General features: G+C 39.9%; 1 protein-coding gene and 2 long non-coding RNA genes across 3 annotated transcripts in view; 2 read left to right on the top strand and 1 right to left on the bottom strand.

The window, feature by feature from the left end:
* Positions 1 to 16,921, top strand: part of LOC309664125 — a 764,383-nt gene that overhangs the window by 520,248 nt on the left and 227,214 nt on the right. The gene's annotated exons all lie outside the window — the stretch shown is intronic.
* Positions 1 to 16,921, top strand: part of LOC309664117 — a 125,926-nt gene that overhangs the window by 21,094 nt on the left and 87,911 nt on the right. The window lies entirely within an intron of this gene.
* DPYSL2 (dihydropyrimidinase like 2) overlaps positions 1 to 16,921 on the bottom strand; it is a 115,685-nt gene that overhangs the window by 97,652 nt on the left and 1,112 nt on the right. The window lies entirely within an intron of this gene.

Raw genomic sequence — 16,921 nt, 5'->3', positions numbered from 1 at the left:
AGACCAAATAGACCTAACAGACACATATAGAACATTCCATCCAATGGCAGAAGAATACATATTTTTCTCAAGCAGATCTGGAACATTCGCCAAGATAGTTCATATGATAGGTAACAAAAAAGTCTTAACAAATTAAGAAGACTGAAATCATGCCAAGTATCTTCTCCAACCACAATGGTATGAAACTAGAAATCAATAACCCGAGGAAAACTGTAAACTTCATAAATATGTGAAATTAAACAACACACTCCTTGAACAACCAATGGCTCCAAGAAGAAATTAAAAGGGAAATTTTAAAATATCTTGAAACAAATGAAAATGGCAACACAGCATACCAAAACTTACAGGATGTAGAAAAGCAGTTCTAAAGGGAAGTTTATAGTGATAAACACCTACATTAAAAAAAAAATCATAAACAACCTAACTTTATACCTTCAGGAAGTAAAAATAGAAGAACAGACTAAGCCCAAAGTTAGCAGAAGGAAGGAAATACAAATATCAGTGCAGAAATAAATGAAATAGAGACCAGAAAACCAATAGAAAAATCAACAAAACTAAGACCTGGTTTTTTGAAAAGATAAACAAAACTGACAAACCCTTATCTCAGGAAACTCAGTGAAAAAGAGAGAGAATTCAAACAAATAAAATCATGAATAAACGAGGAAACATTACAACTGACACCATATAGGTACAAAACATCATGAGAGGGACTTCTCTGGTGGTGCAGTGGTTAACAATCCGCCTGCCAATGCAGGGGACATGGGTTCGAGCCCTGGTCCGGGAAGATCCCACATGCCATGGAGCAACTAAGCCTGTGCGCCACAACTACTGAGCCCACGTGCTGCAACTACTGAAGCCCGTGCTCTGCAACAGGAGAAGCCACCGCAATGAGAAGCCCACACACCCAATGAAGAGTAGCCCCTGCTCGTCGCAACTAGAGAAAGCCCACACACAGCAATGAAGACCCAACACAGCCAAAATAATAATAATAATAATAATAATTTTTAAGAATGTTAAACGCACCTTTTAAGAATGTGAAAGCATCAGTGCTTGAGAAGGGCTGACTTAGAGGACAGATAGAAGACTGTGAGTCAGCAAAGAGGACTGAGAGGGAGGCTGGTGATTAGGAGGAAAACCAGGGGAGTGTAGCATCACAGAAATCAGAAGAGTGCTTCAAAAAAGAGAGTATTAAATAAATGGGTTCAAGGTGGCCCCTATATCTTGGCCCCTATATTATTTACTTCTACACAGTACACTGGGACGGTTGGCTCAAAGCCCGCCAGCACCAAACTCAAATTCTTATACATCCAATTGCTTTAAATATAGCCCCAGTAAGCTTATTTTTAGCCATTTGAAGCCTGCCTGCTTTGCATATCCTGAAAATCTGCACCCAACATCTGCTAGCCATAGATTTTGAAAACCTTTTGTCTATAAAAGACTCCAAAGTGGTGCTGCCCTTCTGAGGCTTTGATGCAGACACACACTGTGCTACTGAGCAACACTACCTAGAATCATAAGCTCCTGCCCCCACCGTGTATGACGCCCCTCTCACCCTACGAGTTCCCTTGCCCTTTTTCCCTTCTGGGGGCAGCCCACACCTCTGTCCCGGGAAGGTCTCCTGCTGGGAGGGACTTCCCCTCTCTAGCAACTTGTCAAAGCTCCGCCCAAAAAAGCTCATTGTGTGCTACTGCCATCTACGGGTCACGTTTTTCCCTTTACCTGCCCGAATTGTCCTCAAACCCACTACACTGGGCACCCTCATAAACCACTGGGTTATAGGGTAAGATGATGACAGGAAAGGGTCCATTGAATCCACTCCATGGAAAATGTTATGCTCTCGACGAGTTTCAGTAGGTGTAGAAGTCCTATGGGAGTGGGTTGAAGAGTGAGTTGTGGTATCCCAAATACATGAACAACTCTTAGAAACCAAAAAGAAAAAGACACATATTCCCACAGAAAAATGGGTAAAGATTATAAACAAGGCAGTTCCCAAAAGAAACTCTATACATGACCAGTAACTATATGAAAATGTGCTCCATCCACTAGCACTCAGACAAAGGCATGTGAAAATTATGAGATACCATTTTTAGCCTATGTGACTGGCAAATCTTTAAAATTTGGTATCAGGGGTCGGTGAGATCATGGGGAAACAGGTATGCTCTTATATGGCAGATGGGAGTGTGAAAAGGACAGTCCCTTTCAAGGGTGATTTGACAGTATCTATAATAATGTTAGATGTGCTTACCTGGGACCCAGAAGTTTCACTATCCAGGGTTTACCACAGGGAAACACTCACAATCCCCCACAAACAAACAAGCACGTGCAGGATGCCCCCTGAAGCATTGCTTATTATCAATAAAAACTGGAAACAACAGAAAAATGGCTAAATATGCCATGGTATATGCATACACTAGAACAATGTCATGATTAGGAGCACAGACTCTGGAGCCAAATGCCTGATTTTATATCCTGACTTCATCACTTACTGAGCAAGCATAACCTTAAGCAAATTACTTAGTTGTTTTTCTGCCTCAATTTCCTCATTAAAATGGAGACAATAATACCTACCCCCCAGCGTCATTGAAAGCCCTAAGTAGGTAACCGCATGTAAAACAATTAGAATAGTGCTTAGGACATGGTCAGCACACAATGCATATTAGCAATCATTATTGGCGTCAGCAGTTAAAAGAACGTGAGTTTCTAGGAAATAACGTAATTTACATACATTAACAAAGACCTCTGAAACACAGAGAGAAAAAAGGAACAGGCTGCCAATATAGAGTGATATCTTTTATGTAAAACAAACACACACACGCATGCACACAAATAATACTACACATTTTCTCCAAGGATACATGCACATGTAAATATGTAGGAAAGGGGCTGGAAAGATACAAAGGAATGGATAAACCTTGGTTACTTCTGGTCAGGGGAGGGGACCAGGATGGGGAGAATGGTCAAAGTGGGTTTTAGCCTTATCTCCATGCTTAATAATATATTCCTGTTGGTATATATAAAGTTCATTTTTTAAAAACAGTGAATGGGAGAGGAAGAAACAGAAACAGCAAATATAAATTAGACTTCAGAAAAGTTTGCTAAGAAAAGAGTAGAAAAATCGCAGGATCTGGAGAGGATTATGGGGTCAAGAGAGGATTTCATGAGTTTTATTTCTGTTGTTTTATAATGGAGGTGTTAAAGGATGTTTGCGTGCTGATGGAAATGATCCAGTAGACAGCAATAGGGGTAGACAGTTTCCAGAGGGGGCAAGCGATGGTATTCAGGGCGTACGTGAGCAGGTGGCCATGGGCAGAGTAGGGACCTTCCTTCTGCTGTGAGCTGAGGGGAAGGGAAGTCAGTCCCAGTGATGGAAGGTGAGAAAATAAGTGCGTTCCTCCCTGAAGATCTGCTCCTCCCACTACCTCCCAGTAAATAAAGTGGAGTCATCCACTGAGAGAAGGCAGAAGGAAAGAGTGTGTAAGGTTGGAGTGGAGAGAAGAAGATGTAGAGCATTTGTCTTTGTACTCAAAAGGGTTGAATGTCCATCTGCAGTTTGTGGCCATCAGTTAAATGAAAATAAACTCTTCCCACCTTGGTGCTCCAAGTAATGCCTCCATACTTTTGCTATGGACCTCATCAAATGGTGCTCTAATTATTTATACACACATCCATCTCAGACTCATTTTACAATAACACGTAAGATTGCAGAGCCCCTACACAGGCCAAGCATTTTACATACAATATTCCGCTCAGTCATCCCAGTAAACCCATAGGGTCACTATTTTGATGTCCACTTTTCAAATGAGGAAGCAGGTCTAAAGGAATAGGTGATTTGCTCAAAGCCATCATCCGGTATAATCAAAAACTCTCCATAACATGGAAAACTCTCCTAACCTTCTGCATACTACATTCTCCAGTGACATTCAAGGAAACCTTAAGAACTGAGTGTGAAACACAACACCAGACTGGTTTTCTCACAGAAGTACATCTTCTTACCTAACGAAATGGCCAAAAGGAAAGAAACAGAACCAGCTGGTGATAATGTCAAATACTTAAGTGTTCTAAAAGCAATCTAGAGTCCTCCTGGGCCCAAGAAGTTCGTAAAATGTCTCTGCATTGCTTTATCTGGCTCCAAACTTAGATAATTCCATGCAGGACTTAATTCCTGAATCCTACGTGATAATTTCAGAGTCCTCACCTAATTAGGATATGACCAAAAAGGGCACAGATCAGTAAAAGGTTATATCAAGAATAACTTTTTTTTTTGGCCATGCCACGTGGCTTTCGGGATCTTAATTCCTCGAACCCAGGCCCTCAGCAGTGACGCGTGGAGTCCGAACCACTGGACAGCCTGGGAATTCCCTAACATTTTAAAGATATACTTCTGCTGGTGTATTATCGTTAAGTTAAGGACCACAGGGCAGTGATTAGCATGCTCACTGAATGATTTATGGTCAGGAGGTAAAGCTGATCCTTCCCAGAAATCCTGTTTTTGCTAATTCTGTCACTGCAGTTGGAGGGTATTTAGTGAACAGAACTGTAGATAATAGCTTTTTGCAGTTCATTTTTTTTCTAGTCATCTTCACTACCAATTTTGGCATAATCATATGCCCTGTAAGAAATGTAGTTCATTTACATAAATAAATTAAAAGCCCAGCAATGTGATGGACAGGTTTTGGCTCCTTTGCTTTTAGTGACGGTGTCTAGAACTCTGAACATGCATGAGGTTTTTAAAAGTCAGATTATGGAATATGAAAAAGAATGTATATATATACACATATAATTGAATCACTTTGCTGTACATGAGAAACTAACACAACATTGTAAATCAACTATACTTCAATAAAAAAAATTTTTTTTAAAGAACTAAAAGTCAGATTATGGATTTCTAGACTTAAAAAGGCATTAGGAGACTTCCCTGGTGGTGCAGTGGTTGAGAATCTGCCTGCCAGTGCAGGTGACACGGGTTCAATCCCTGGTCTGGGAAGATCCCACATGCCGAGGAGCAACTAAGCCCGTGTGCCACAACTACTGAGCCTGCACTCTAGAGCCCACGAGCCACAACTACTGAGTCCGTGAGCCACAACTACTGAAACCCACACGCCTAGAGCCCGTGCTCCGCAACAAGAGACACCACCGCAATGAGAAGGCTGCACGCAGCAACAAAGACCCAACGCAGGCCAAAAAAAGAAAAAAAAAAAAAAAAAGGCATTAGGTCAGAAACCCCGGATAGAACATTCCCACTAAAATAGTAATGAAGATCATACAAATACAGAAGCACCCAATAATCCTATAAATCTAAGACCAACAGACACATACCTAAGGCCAGAATCTTGTAATAATCTTAGGTCTACTATTGCCAGCTAGTATTAGTATATTAATCATGCCTTTTTACGTTCTGTATTTCTAGTCCTTGGACATCTGGGGCCTAGTTGACCCTGGAGAGACTGCCCCTCCCAGGGCTAGCCAGTTCCTAGATTCCTAGACTTTTCTGGGAGTGCACCTTTCATATGCAAACCAATCAATCCAGAATGCATAACCCCACCTGCCACCTTTTTGAAGCTCTTAATCTCAGGGCCACTTCACCTTTCCTAATCAGGTATCAGACAACTAGAGACAGCCCCTACGTCCCAGGGCCCACTAAAATTATCCAAACTAGCCAATCCTGTTTACCCTGCCTTGCCTGTTCCTTCCCAGAAATCAGAATAATGGCTCTTACCCCTGTCCTCCCCTCACTCCCACTGCCTCCTGACTGACTCTGGTGCTTCTCCATGTAGCCCTGCATGCATGCTCTGTCTCCTGCTTCTAAGAATCTGTGAGAATAAAGACTTCTTCCTTCATGGCAGTCATTTGCACGTCCGCATGTCTTCCCATACGTTATTGAAACAAATCCCAGGTGCATTTTAAAGCAACTGCCGATGCTGGCCTGGGGGAGGTCATGTCTCTTTTAACCCACAGAGGTGAAAACTTCTGGAAAGAGACTGTGCAGGAAAGGCCAGACAGGTAAGAGGGGTGCCACCTTACCAAGGGGGGGAGGGTTGGAGGGAGGGATAGATTGACAGTTTGGGAGTGACACGTACACACGGCTATATTTAAGACAGATAACCAACAAGGTCCTACTGTATAGCACAGGGATCTGCTCAATATACTATAATAACCTACATGAGAAAAGAATTTGGAAAACAATAGATACATGTATATGTATAACTAAATCACTTTGCTGTACACCTGAAACTAACACAATGTTGTTAATCAACTCTATTCCAATATAAAATAAATATATATTTTTAAAAAGAGATATGCCACCTCAACAAATGCTGGCCTGGCATCCAATGCCAGGCTGCCTGGGGCAAGGTGTTCACAAATCTAAGTCAAAATGAGAAAAATAAGGACAATACATATAATTTTTCATAAAGCTCAATTTATACATATGTTTAAATTCTAGAGTTATTTTTCTCTTTATTAGTTTTAGTGCAAAAATGTTCTTCATTTTGTAAGATGATACTACAGAGTTATGTTGGGCTTCTTTTTTTTTTGGTGTCCCTATTTTGGCAACATAAAAATTTGGCAGCCCTTAAGTTGTTCCCCAAAATTGTTTTTGAAATTTAACTGAAGAGTGAAAGCCAAAGTCTGCAACTTCGGCACCAGAAAACGGGAATTGGATAAGAAGTTGGTGTTTGAATCAATCTTCAAACTCTAAGCCTAATAAAGATTCAACTGGTACACACAGTCAGGGAATGAGGCCAAAGACTGTTCACACACTCATCTGCTAAAATCATGAATTCTGAAGGGACCTCACCTGAATTGAAGATAAATACAAAGGAAAAAATATCAAGCTTATGAAAAATTATTACAGAACAAAGAATAAGAGATACTACCTCCAGGGGGGAGGGAAGGAGAGTTCAGGAAACTATTTGGCATCTTCAGTGGAGGACAGGAAAATATCTCTCAAATATAAACAGACATAAAACACTACAGAATAGACTGTATCAAACCAAGCCCTGATGTTAACAGCATGTTAAGAAACAGAAAATACTTGCCAAGAGCTGGCCTGGCACTCACAGCAAGGCCTGAGCGATCTCTTGTCAAATGTAAATTTCACAGAGCATCAGTATCAGAGAAGGCCACTCGGTGACCATGACGGATCAAAATAAAGACGAGACCCTTCCAGAAAATCACATCTGATAAAATATGAACGTTGTCCAAGTCACAAAATACCAAACAAAATCCCCCATCCGAATTAATATGAGTAACCACTGCTTATTTACCAACCACAGCTTTAGCTTCAGTCTAATCTGCCCTTAGAGATGAGTTATTGAGATACCTAATCACAGAAGTGTCACCCCTTTATGACAGCACCCAGCCCAGAGGGAATGCTCGCTTCCTTGGGTCCTCACCAAAATCACCACACCAAAGCCCAAATCTCTCTCTAATGCCCTCCTACAGATGCCCCCTGGTTCCCTATGGTGTGTGGTCTCTCTCACTGCAGCAAGTAATAAACCCAACTCATTCAATTCTCATTAAAGTCAGAAATCAAACAGGGAACCCTAAAAAAACCACCATTATTCAACATAGTTCTAGGAGTTCAAGCAATGTAATCAGACCAGGAAGAGAAATAATAAACAAAGGCACTAGAAAAAAGATATAAAATTAATATTAGATAATTAAACTGTCCCAAAAGCATTAATTGAAAACTATTAGAACGCAAACTGAGTTCAATAAAGCAATCTATTATAAATTAATTTAAAACTCAAGAGTCATCCAGAATGTAAACTACAAAACTTCTCGGAATAAATGTAACAAAAAATTTCAGAGGAATAAAGCAAAATATCAGGAAAAAATGGCAAGACATACTATTAACTGAGGTAGAAAGACTTACCATCTTAAAAATAAATATTTCTTATAATTCAATATATAAATTTAATATAATTGTGGTAAAAATCATATCAGGTTTCTGCAACTGAAAATATCTTTCATGGAAAATGCAGTTGAATGGTGGAAAAAAATGAAGAAAATTAAGATATTAAAAAGTTACAGTACAGCACAGGGAAAAAAGCCAATATTTTATAATAATCATAAATGGAGTATAATCTATAAAAATTTTTAATCACTGTGTTGTACACCTGAAACTAATATAATATTGTAAATCAACTACACCTCAATTTAAAAAAAGTTACGGTAACTGGGCTTCCCTGGTGGCGCAGTGGTTGAGAATCTGCCTGCCAATGCAGGGGACACGGGTTCGAGCCCTGGTCTGGGAAGATCCCACATGCCACGGAGCAACTAGGCCCGTGAGCCACAACTACTGAGCCTGCGCGTCTGGAGCCTGTGCTCCGCAACAAGAGAGGCCGCGATAGTGAGAGGCCCGCGCACTGCGATGAAGAGTGGCCCCCGCTTGCCACAACTAGAGAAAGCCCTAGCACAGAAACGAAGACCCAACACAGCCAAAAATAAATAAATAAATAAATAAATATTTAAAAAAAAAAAAAAAATACTTTATAAAAAAAGTTACGGTAACTAAAGTGGTATTGAATCACTACGAAATTAGTAAGGCAAACCAATGAAACAGAGCAGGAAGACAAAAACCATGCAGACATATATAAAAAGTTGAGTATATAAAAAATTAGTGAAGAAATATTAATTATTCAATAAATGCCATTAGGAAAACTGGCTAACTATTTGGAGAATTAAGTTATACCTTACTTCAAGTTATAGACAAAAATTAATTGCCAGATTTAAATGTAAATAAACACTAAACCCAAAAAGGTTTTAAAAGAAAATACAAGTAAATAAATCTTGAAAGTTAAAAAAAAATGTCAGAAAAGACGAACTGACTGAACTACGTAAAATTTAAATTTGGATGTCAAAAAATAAAGGTAAAAAAAATTAGGTGCAAACTAAGAAAAAACGTGTAACAAGTGATTTTAAAATGTATCCATTTTAATATATGATTTTTTACATATCAGTGTTTAAAATATGAATACATTAATAGGAAAATCTGCAAAAAGCAGGATAACACTTGTCACCTATAAATTTGAGAAATATCTATAGGAACTATAATACCCAGTGATGTCAGGGATGCAGAAAAACAGTATTTCTCGTTCACTTTTGGTAGGAGTATAAAAGGCTGTATAATACACAAAATGCTATCAGTGGTTATTTCTAGCTAATAAGATTATCACTGATTTCTTTTTCTTTTAAATTGCGTATCAGAGTAATCTACAATAAACATAGTACTTTGTCATGTTATTTCTAAAAAATAGAACAAAATAAAAATTGAATTCAATTAGTTTCTCAAAGTTATTTTTCCTAAATTCAGCTTGTTAGTCACTGCCCTCCTAATACCATCCCTACCACTCCCAAATCACTGGTTTAGAAAACAAATTTTCTACTTCACTAAAAAAAATATAAATATATTTATACATATAAACACACATATGTGAGAATACACACACGCGAAAGCATTTTCTTTACATGAACAGGATTGTTAGACAGAAAGATCAGACTTAGGCAGTACACAAAGCACTCAAGAATACTGTGCTGTTGCAAGTGCGATTCTAAATGAATTTCAAAGCTCCCATAAAACAACATAATTTAGTTACATGAATACGATTCTAGGAAACAAGGCCCTGGAACTTCTTTGCCAGATTTCATTTGATCCAGCAGTTTTGAGAACAGCCAGGGATAATATAACATCAAAAGCACAAGCAACAAAAGAAAAGACAGATAAATTGGACTTAAAATTAAAAGCTTCTGTGCATCAAAGGACACTATCAAAAATGAATAGACACCCACAGAATGAGAGAAAATATTTGCAAACCTTTTATCTGATAAGAGGCTAGTATCTAGAGTATATAAAGTACTCCTAAAACTCAATAACAAAAAGACAAACAACTCAGTTTAAAAATGGGCAAAGGATTTGAATAGACATTTCTCCAAAGCTATACAAATAACCAATAAGCACATGAAAAGATGTTCAAAGTCATTATTCATTAGGGAAATGCAAATCAAAACCACAATGGCACACCATTTTATACCCACTAGGATGGCTATAATCAGTAAATAACAAGTGTTGTGCAGGACATGCAGAAATTGAAGCCCTTGCATGCTTTTGGTGGGAATGTAAAATGGCGCAGCCATTGTGGAAAACCGTTTGGCAGTTCCTCAAAAAGTTAGACACAGAATTAGCATATGACTTAACTATCCCACTCCTAGGTATACACCCAAGAGAACCAACAACATATGTTCAAACACAAACTTAAAAGAATATTAATAACAGTATTATTCATAATAGCCAAAAAGTGGAAACAACCCAAGTATCAATCAACTTGTGAATGGATAAATAAAATGTGGTCTATACAAACAATGGAATATTGTTCAGAATGAAGTGCTGATACATGCTACAATGTGGATGAACCTTGAAAACACTACACTAAGTGCAAGAAGCCAGACACAAAAGGCCATATTGTATGATTCCATTTATGTGAAGTGTCCAGAACAGGTAAATCCATGGAGACAGAAAGTAGATGGTTGGTTGCCACAGGCTGGGATGATGGAGGATTGGGAAGTGAAAGCTTAAGAGATACAGGATTTCTTTTTGGAGTGATGAAAATGTTCTGGAATTAGTAATGATGATTGCATAAGATTGTGAATGTACTAAAAGCTATTGAATTGTAGACTTTAAAATGGTGAAAATGAGAATTTTATTACATGAATTTTACCTCTATATAAAAAAAAACAAAAAACAAAGAACAACCAGGGATAGCACAGCTTTCTTTCAGAGCCTTTAGTGGAAATGGGAGAAGGAGATTAAGGCCTGGCCCAGTGACAGCCCCAGGTAGGTGACTGTGCAGGTAGCACAGCTTGTGAAGACAAAGCCAGGACTATAAGCTGGGCTTCCTGACTCCTAGCCCAGAATTATTTCCACAAGGGAGCTGCCTTGGAATCAGAGCCCAGGCAAGCTGTCTGTATGTCTCAAAAGCAAACCCCAAGCCACCTTCAAGACCAGGTGTTTTCCCTTCAAGGCACTATTTGTTTGCAGCTCTTGGCCTAAGTTACTAGCCTTGGCCATGGGCTGCAACCAACCCAACTCAAGTGTCCCTCAAAACACCTGCCAATGTTTTTACTGACTCCCTCATTATTTGCTTGTAGTTCATGATTTACATCAAGTGGGAAAATCACATTGTCATCACATTGCTCTAATCTTAGGAAAGCATGTCATTCATACTGTCAGGGTTGGCCTCTGTCCCAGCGATATTTGAAGCCATGTCTTGTGTTTAAAAAAATGATGGACAGAATATCAGCAGTGTAGGGCACATCCATAAAGACAGATCAAAGGTCTCTTTCATAAATGGCTTCAAAGAATACATTGCAAAATGGAAACAAAAAAAGTAGATTCTCAGAACTACTCAGAACTATTTTTACAATAGTTAATTCTTCGGAGATAAAATGAGAAAAGAATAATTAATGCAGAAAGCAATTCAGTACATCACAATGATTACGATGCTCTTTAGTCACATAGACCTGGGTTCAGATTCTGCCTCTGGCTTTTAGTTAGCAAGTTGCTTTGCAAGTTTCTTTTACCTTCAGATATTCCTTTTACAAAATATGGATAACAGTAGTACCTGCTTAATAGAGTTGTCTTAGCATAAATAAGATAAGATACCAAGGGGGAAAAGGCGGGGTGGTGGGATGAATTGAGAGATTGGGATTGACATATATACACTATTGATACTATGTATAAAATAGATAACTAATGAGAACCTACTGTATAGCACAGGTAACTCTACTCAATGTTCTGTGGTGACCTAAATGGGAAGGAAATCCAAAAAAGAGGGGATATATGTATACATATAGCTGATTCACTTTGCTGTACAGTAGAAACTAACACAACATTGTAAAGCACCTACACTCCAATACAAATTTTTTTTAAAAAGAGAGGATATATGTATATGTATAAATGATTCACTTTGCTGTACACCTGAAACTAACACAACATTGTAAATCAACTATACTGCAATAAAAATTTTCTTTAAAAGATAATGCATATAAAGCATTTAACACAGGGCATACCCCATAGAATATATAAAGTTTAATGGGATATGAAATATTTTGCCTACAAAACTAAATTGTACTTTTAAGTTCACTAACTATTTCTGCAGTGGAACTGAGTCATAGAATGGTGTCTTGCAAGAAGAAGTAAGGGACTGAGTCAGGAAACCTTGGTTCAAATCCTAGTTCCAGCACTTACTAAATAGCAAGACCTTGGAATAGGTCAGGCAATGTCACTACCTCCCAGTGTCCTTATTTACAGAAAGGGAATAATGCCTATATCAGAAGGTTTGGGGACAAGTCTTAAAATAATATATTCTACACATTCTAAAATACAGGATCTAGAACGTAAATGTACATTCTAGGGAGCAATCAAGATGGTGGAGTAGTAGGACGTGAAGCTCACCTCTTCCCACAAATACATTCTAGGGTTATACAGTGCTACATAAATAACAAGGTTTTACTGGTGTAGGACTGCAGTGGGACTGGGCAGTGAGAGGGACAGTCCTAGTTGTGGGACTGTCACCTGAGTTCCACAGGGTGAAGCACTGTCTTTCTGGGCATCGATTTCTCCACCTCTAAAGTGAGGTGATCATTAGGTCTCTTTCAAGCCCAGACATTCAATGGTAGTACACATGTGAATCCATGACCAATTTTGACTCTCCCTTCTTTCTCAAAGAAGTAGAGAGGAACACTGTCACCAAAGGACCCATAAGAATACTTAGCTTGTCTTTACCAAGGCTGGGAAAATGCCCCGCCCGTGCCTGATTTCCATGGTCCACAAGTTTGTGAACCATGCAATGTTTAAGAGGTCATGGCCAGATGTTGTCACTGGAGGTTCAATAACAGCAACTCTCCTCTCCACCCTCAAGCTACAAGGGAAGGAAAATGGAAGAGGCTGTTTAGCTGGTAGGAGTTTTCTTCTACTCAGGCCTTGGGCCCCAGGCTGGGTGAGTCTATCTCATCCCAACTGTAATTCTTCTCACTTCCTCTCACAATGAGATCATTGCTGATCAATTAATTGAGTTACAAATGTTCCAGTCATCAAGAACTTGTTAAAATTTAACTGATTTTAGGAATATTATTCAGCCATGAGAAAGAAAGAAATCTTGTCACAGGCTACTACGGGTGAACTACAGGCTACTACTCAGGGTGAACCCTGAGGACATGATGCTAAGTGAAATAAGCCAATCGCAAAAAGACAAACTCTATGATTCCACTTACGTGAAGTACCTGGAAGAGTCAAATTCATAGAGACAGAAAGTAGAAGGCTGGTTGCCAGGGGCTGGGGGGATGGGAATAGGGAGTTAATGGTTTAATGGGCACGGAGTTTCAGTTTTGCAAGATTCAAAAGTTCTGGAGATTGGTTGCACGACAGTATGAATATATTTAACATGACTGAACTGTACCCTTTAAAATGGTTGAGAAGGTAAATTTTATGCTATGTGTATTTCACCACAATTACTTCTTAAATTTTAGCTAATTATATGATCATTTGGGAAATCAAGAGTAACCAATAATTATGGATCAACAAGATCTCCTTCTCCTCCCCAAGCACCCCTCCTCCTTCGAACCCAGATGGGTCCTAGGTATTTTGGAATCCTGGACACACGAATGTTCATATTTGTGTCTCCCCTTTTGAGACGACGTGGCCTCTAAGATATCAAATTAATGCCCTTGTTCTAGGCTCCCAGCCAAATCTCTACCACACATCCCGCTAACTAGACATCAATTTTGTTGAACAGGCTAGTCTATTATCAAACAAGTATCTCTGGGGACAACTTGTGTATCAGTTACTCACATAAGAGATGGATGCCTTCAACCACTGGGATTTCTCTCTAGCTAAGATTAATATGAGGAAGAGTTTTTTTTTTTTTTTGATGTGGACCATTTTTAAAGTCTTTATTGAATTTGTTACAATATTGCTTCTGTTTTATGTTTTGGTATTTTGGTCGCGAGGCATGTGGGATCTTAGCTCCCTGCCCAGGGATCGAACCCGCACCCCCTGCATTGGAAAGCAAAGTCTTAACCACTGGACCACCAGGGAAGTCCCGAGAAGAGATTTTTGAATGGGAGAAGGGGGGGGGGGCAGGAAAGGAGAAGAGTGATTTCAGAACCCGTTGGTTTTGGAGAAAGAAAGATCTAGAAAAAGCATCACCATTAGGATGGTGTAGGAGTGGCATTGAACAGTAAGAGGGCAGCAGAGTCACTGGGCATCTAGGGCTGGGAAGATAATCAACATGGGGAGAAGGGATGGGGGCACGGAATGGAAGGGACCATCAGAAAACATTTCACAGACTTGGGGATTTTGTCACGTTCCGCAGCCCTCTTGTATAGTTCACTCACTGGCACCTGCCCTAGGAAAGTAGAGAATCACTCCCCTGACACTCTAGTCTATGCAGGTTGTTTGCTGCTGGGAAAAGAGCCTGGGAGCCCCTTTGGAAGGGATGCTCATGATCCAGTATCCCTGGCTGAACAGCTGGTTCTGGCTAAACTGTGTCCGAGGTGGAATGGAGGGAATTCCTAGGAAGCAGCGGGGAGGCTGAGGGACCCCTGGGCACTAGCAAGGAGAATTAGGCCAACCACGCTGCTCTCTATTCTAAGAGGCTCAGAGTCCTTCACGGGTGGTGATCAACTTAATCTCACTGCAGCCCAAGGTGAACATCCCCAAGGACACAAAGGAAAAAGAGAGTAATGAGATAGCTGTCCTCATTCACATTCACTACACCGGCTCTTTCCTTTCACCACAATCTACCAACCCAGCCCAAGCCACACCCATTGCTTTCTGGTGCCAACCTGCTCACACCTGCAAATGCAAATGCAGGTGGTCAACCTCCCCTCACCTCCCGCAAACCATGTGGCATCTGAGCTAAGGAAGCCTGTACCCTCCCTTCCCAAAGCCTTGCTAGAAGAACAGCAGGACCTCTAGAGCGACAGGTCCTCTGGGTGGACAAAGCCACTTCTGACCATACAATAACGACACATGTAAGTACAGAATCAGGGGAGGAGGGAGACATGAGTCAGGGAACCCAGGATCCACTCACTCTAGCTCTCCTCCACCTCTCTCTGTTCCAGGACTTCAGATAGGCAGGCCCTGGAATGCTGGCAGTTACCCTGCTCGTTAGCTGAAAACTAAGTAATGGCTACTCAATTCAGTCAAAGTGGTGGGTTCAATCATGCTTTTGGAAATAAGCATTACTATATACATAGATATAGATATAGATATAGATAGATACACAACCCCAAATTCCTTTTCTGTCTTGTATAGACATGAAATCTTCAAACACTGATCCTGGTAAATGTACCAATCCTGGTAAAAGCTTTTAGTCATGAATGAAAAAAATCCCACAGGAACAGCTGTTATGTGATAAGGCAACATTGAAAATGAAATTTCAGGGAAGGCTGCCGAAAGACCAAGCCAGAATCACTCTGTTACTAGTAATTGGATACCTAAAGCAAATGTGGGTTTGCAGAGGCTAAAACTGCCTGGGGTATTGGTTGAGTATTTCGTCTTCAAATCTCCCCCTCCACGTGCCCTAGGTTTACAATTTAGAATTTCTATTAAATTCAGAGAGTGTTCAAACAAGCAGCTCTGATGATCAAACATCCAAGCTTCTAAATGGGCAGGACAAGAGATGTGTTATTCAACCCAGTGAAGCTTTGCCTTTCAAACTTGAGTTTTAATTCACTGTCATCATTATAAAGGCGGTCACTTTCAACATCTGCCCTCTGATCTGCCTTTTTTTAGATGATTTCTTCCTTATCTCAAGGCATTTTTCTGCTTCCTTTAGGACATTAGAATTACCATCACAACTAGTTGAAGATGAGGGTATTACACAACCAGGATGCTATACAATCACTCATTGGGCGTGGCCCTCACCCAGTGTATTTCATATCACTCAGCTTTCAGTGTAAGTCACATTATTAGGAACTTTTACTTTGATTGTCTGATCACTTGGAACAAAGTGACTTCTTGGATTAAGTTCTTCCAGTTGACTCATAGTGAAATATGGGTAGCAGGTACCTCCTTCCCATGTGCATAAATCAGAGGACAGAGCTGGGGGAGGAGGAATCAAGTAATTAGCTGTCATTTGAAAGTGACAGCAAATGGTTTGTCTCTCCTAGAATTGATCCTATAAAAGTCAAAAGCTGCAAAACTCTGTGCCACATCAGGAAACAGTAATGTGTTCAGACCACTGTCATAAACCCTTAGTTGTTCTCTGATGAGTTCACTGTAAGCCTACAACCTAAATGCACTTATTATCACTCGGTGGATAGGTATAGACCACTCCCAACTACTCTGGAAGACCCTTAAGAAGAAATCACCTTGAACTTTTAATAGCTAACCTTCACCTTGCCCAGAAAAGCAAGGCACACAATAGGTATTCAATAAATAATCAATCATTGATTTCTTGTCTTCACCAACGGGCATGGGAGATAAACAGCAAACAAGTGCTGAAACCTTTCACACTGTAATTTATCACTTGAGAAATTAAGGCTGAGGGGAAAAAAATTGCACAAGTATGAAGGTCACCCTGATAAAGAAAAAAACACGTGGTATGAGAAGACTTAAAATGCACACTGTACTATTTGCCAGAGATAAACATCTTCTGAAATTAGGTTTACCAAATTGGTCTTCTTTGTTTCCTCATTAACACAGTCTAGGGGGGGTCTAATCCATCTGTGACAGTCTATTCAAAATGTGAGGGTTTTTCCCTTTTCTTTTCTTTTTACCCTTTGAATATAATCCACGCAGTCCCCATCCCCAAAGCCCCTCCCAAATAGTGGCCGGGGGGACCGCTCTGGGAAACCCTTGCCGAGATACTTAGCGGAACTTTGTTCTCCACATGGGCTATTTAGGAGCGTCGCGGTT

The sequence above is a fragment of the Balaenoptera physalus genome (genome assembly GCF_965194825.1).
Source record: "Balaenoptera physalus genome assembly, chromosome: 7".
Classification (NCBI taxonomy): Eukaryota; Metazoa; Chordata; class Mammalia; order Artiodactyla; family Balaenopteridae; genus Balaenoptera; species Balaenoptera physalus.
The sequence above is the reverse complement of the archived record's forward strand: the minus strand, read 5'-3'. Positions and strand labels throughout refer to the sequence as shown.